The sequence below is a fragment of the Populus euphratica genome, unplaced genomic scaffold, assembly GCF_000495115.2.
Source record: "Populus euphratica unplaced genomic scaffold, PopEup_1.0 scaffold1.1, whole genome shotgun sequence".
Taxonomy (NCBI): domain Eukaryota; kingdom Viridiplantae; phylum Streptophyta; class Magnoliopsida; order Malpighiales; family Salicaceae; genus Populus; species Populus euphratica.
The window spans coordinates 117915-122392 of NW_011499845.1; the positions used below are offsets into that span (position 1 = coordinate 117915).

General features: G+C 32.1%; 1 long non-coding RNA gene across 2 annotated transcripts; it reads right to left on the reverse strand.

The window, feature by feature from the left end:
- Positions 1-1886: 1886 nt before the first annotated feature.
- On the reverse strand, positions 1887-3908 carry LOC105136135 (uncharacterized). Of its 2 annotated transcripts, XR_844394.1 has the most exons (3): positions 3804-3908; positions 3082-3241; positions 1887-1927 (listed from the first exon to the last, which is right to left on the reverse strand). It is a non-coding gene; the product is annotated as an uncharacterized LOC105136135 (long non-coding RNA). The 2 variants fall into 2 exon arrangements; XR_844335.1 differs by lacking the exon at positions 1887-1927 and having other exon boundaries at positions 2914-3241.
- Positions 3909-4478: the final 570 nt, after the last annotated feature.

Here is a 4478-nt window from a genome sequence, read left to right on the forward strand (position 1 = left end):
ATGGAACCAGTTTACCATTAAAGCTATGATAAATTATAATTCAAAAGATCAAGAGATCTATATATATATATATATATATATAAAGCATTGACAAGCTTCTAAACCCACGATACTTCACTTATTAGTTCATGATAAAATATTGTCAGGCCTCTAATTAAATCATTTCCAGTGGATGCAAAGTTATTGTTCCAAACCTTCAACTAAAGCGTAAGACGGTGGAGAATAAGTTGAAAGTACTGTGTATTCAAATCCAACATCTTATCGTCAAAGATCAGCTTGTTCCTTGCAGTCCAAATACTCCATGAAATGTCATACGATAGCATCATTAAGGCATTTTGCTGGAACCTGCTTTTTGCCATATCCCGCCATTAGCTAATAATTTGATCTATTCTACTCAGCATGCACCTAGAAATACCAAACTGGTTCTGAAATTATTGCAACAATCTCCATGTGTGGTAGTAATGGAGAAAAGGATGATTATCATGTTCATGAAAGAGGGACATATTGCTTAGCTAGGATGTGTCAAATGATGGCGAGTTAGGAAGGCTCTAGTACACACTCTGCCATGCAGTAGCAGCCATATGAACATTTCAATCTTGGGGAAAATCCTTTTCACAAGAGGCATGGGTAAGGAAAGTTTCCTGGATAAAAAAAGTTACCAATTAATTCACTCTTGGACTTGATAGTATAAGCATTAGTTGCTTCTCCTCCCCCACATTCTTGTATTAGCTTTGTTTTCATGCAGAGTTATATCTGCTAGCAATTGAGTCATACTCTGCTATTACTTCTCTTTCGATGGCTGTAAGTATCTTTTCCAGTGTAGCTTTCACTGCCAATAAGTTGAGACGTACTCCATTATATATAGCGAACATGGTGAAGATGTTGTGAACAAGAAAAATATGTGTGGATAGAGATCTTTTAACATCCCACCATATAACCATTTATTTGTCCAGAAGTGGATGTGCTTGCCATTACCAACTCGAAACCAATAATTGTTCTTGAAAGTCTGTTCAACTACAGTGCTGATGAGAGAATTTATGAATTGCCATGTTTTTGAAAAAGAGAATTTATGAAGTGGATAGAGATCTTTCATGTGCTTCCTATTGCGTTTTGATAGTGGAATGTGAAGGATCCACAAGTTTTATACGTTATCATAAATCTTTCTTTATAATTCTAATTATTTTCAACTTATTTATATAGTTTTTGTTATTCTTTAGTCTATTTTTTTAATTAGATATCTTCATGTAAATTGATAGAAATATATTTTTAACTGAGAAATCAAAACCCACTTAATCTGTTAAAAAACAAATCTGAAAAAAAAAACACAATGTTAAAATTTATTTATTTTCGTAAATAATTCTTTTCAGCATATCAGGTTAGCGGAAATCAAATGTACAGCGAAATCACTATTAACAGGCAGAGATAAAATGAAGGGATCGAACTCGAAAGAAAATCTTACAGCAGGTGCCAACTTATGCTGTGCAAACCTTTCAAGGACATTGCATCTCTAGACATTGATTTGATACTATGATGATAAGATAAGAATTCGGGGAAGATAAGAAAAGAAGAAGAACAGAGGTTTTGAAGAATGTTTGTTATTAAACGCATAAAAACTTCAATACAGAAAACATGAACCTAAATAGATCAAAACATTATAACAATAATCTAAAATAATAGGGACTCCAGTAGTGGAGCAGAAGACTAGAAATGCTTTCTTCAACAACTCTTTTTATTCATATTAATTTATTAATTGATTAATTCAATAAAACAAAAGTCACCCAAGTAAGCCATGTAGAAGAGATGTCTTATCTTATGATATTGAGAACAAATTAAATCCTGACGTCTTGAACAGACCAAGAACAGATAAACACTAATCGAGCCATCTGCCGGGTTTCCTGTTTTGCAGAAATATTTCCTGTGATATGCGCTGCAAATAGGAAAAAGAAATCATCGTAGCCAAAGTGCACTGAAGCCAACTCTCTACCACTAGCACCAAGGGTGCAATGAAAACGACTTCCAATAAAAAAAAGAAAACAAATGTCGAACGTGTTGATAGAAAATGCATCAAAGAGGAGATGGTGGTGGTAATTTTGTGGGCTGAAAATGTCAGAAAAATACTTTACAATAAACTTTAATTAGTTAATATTTTTTAAATAAATATACTAGGTTTATAGATTAAATCTAAAATATTTTATAAGCTCATGGGGAGTATATTCGCATTTGATGAAGTTGGTGAACATACTCCTGAAGAAAATAATCTTTACATGAAAATAAAAGAATTTAAAATAATTAATAAAAAATTATAGAATTTAAAATGATTCTACTTTATGGTCAGATGAACGAACCAACCAACAGGGACTCCAAAACAATAACACACTGGGACTAAAGGATTTGTTCCCTCTGTGGTCTCAGGTTCAAGTTTTTGGTTGCTCATATGATGGCTACTGGAGGCTTATATGGTCATTAATTTCAGAGCCCGTGGGATTAATCGTGGTGCACGCAAGCTGGCCCGGACACCCACGTTAATTTAAAAAAAAAAAACAATAACACACTTACTAGCATTTGTTTATATAATAATTAAAATATGTTATTATTTATCTAGAGCCATTAAACTAATTAATAACAAACGAATAATGAAACCGAAACAGATGTTCAAGTTCATATTAACCAGCTAACATTTTCTATTTTTCATCAATGAATAACTGGCCAAGATCTATTTCAAAAATAAATAAAAAAATACAACGAATTATATCCACGATGATAAACACTATTGATGGTAGTAAAACTAATGAAGGTTAACTATGGTATTAATTGGTGCTGGGAAAAGTGACCAATATATAATCAAATTCATAACTTTTTTTCTTTATTTATGCAATTAAAAATAGGATTACTTTTTTATATGTTGGTTCACACTTTGAAAATAAGCCGAGTATAAACTTTTTTATATTTTTTATACCTAATCACTTATATAACCTGAAAAGTTTTAAATCATTATCGCTATTGTTCTTAGTTTATATGGGTTATAATTCAAAAAAACAGGAGGAGCTGACAGTGGAGTAATGAGTTTTAAATCATTGACACCTGTCCATGGTTAGCACAATGCCGGGAGACCAGTGGCAAGATTTTGATTAGAGTGTTGAAATCTTCCATTTCCTCCACCGTACATAGCCACCAAGATCTTGCATTCGATCTATCCGTTAATCTGTCTCCTTCAATTTTTAGGGCTGCACGGTTCAAAAATCTGCGCAGAAATCATCCAGTCTTAGCAGTGATATACCAGTGCCTTAATTCCATGATCATTACCAGAGTTAGGAAGGAGGACTCCAACATTGGAATTTATGCAAATTAACGAAATAATCAAAATAATCGTACTGGCAATGTCTTTCATATGTAGTTTTAAAAGCTAGCTTGATTTAGTAAATTAAATTGAAATTCGACCGCTTCAAGATTGAAACTAAAATTTTTTTTTTAAAAAAAAGAAAAATTAGTGTGATATGATGAGTTAATCCAATAACTTGACAAAACTTAGTAAAAATTCGGTTATAATTTATTAATTTTTATTTTTGTACTAAAACCATGTTGTTGTTTTTTAAAAAAATCAATCATCATGACCCAATTAAAATATAAAATCTAAACCTTAAACTGGATTAAGTATGAAAACTATGCTTTCCATGACCATCACATGCCACACAATCCATGCATTTAAGTCTATGATAAATTAGAAATTGATATTCATATGCTAATAATAATTTGTTCAACATAGATGGTTCCACAGAGCACTAGAGAGTTGAGTTATAACGTACCTGAAAGTTTCAGTTGGACAACTGGCGGACCTATTAATATCTCCATGATAATAATCCTGTCTTTGAAAACTTTCCAGCAGTCATCTTTTTCAAATTGCTTTTTTTTTTTATAATCATTGAAAATATATTGAAAATGTTATTAAATTAAAAGCCAAAATAAAATAAGTAACGAGATTAAAAAAAAAAAACCAATCTGCTATAAAAAAACAAAAAAATTATTTAAAATTTTTTATTACATCACAATTTATGTCATTAAAAGTTTGTAAGAGGTTATTTTTTTTATAAATGAAGTTTAAATTTAAAATATAGAACCAAATAACAACTTGATTAAAAATAGTGGAAAAACAGTCCATCAAACTTCTTTACCGAATAGCTGCAGCTAATACACGAGTAATGCTTACGCAAGGACTTTCCCTGGGGATTAGAATGCCGATAAAACCATTTTCCCAACAAAAACACTGCTAAGCCAACGGCATTGGAAATGACACAGATGCCAAACCCTAATCCCCAGCTAGCACTATCCTGAATTTAGATGATCGTAGTGAAGCTCATGGCACTGGCGAGATATAACGCAAAGAAATACCAGCTGAAGAATGTTCCTTGGTCATTTGGCTGATCAAATTGATCTGCTCCCGTGCATTGTTGCAATTGTGAAGCGTGTGCCTCCACGCCCTA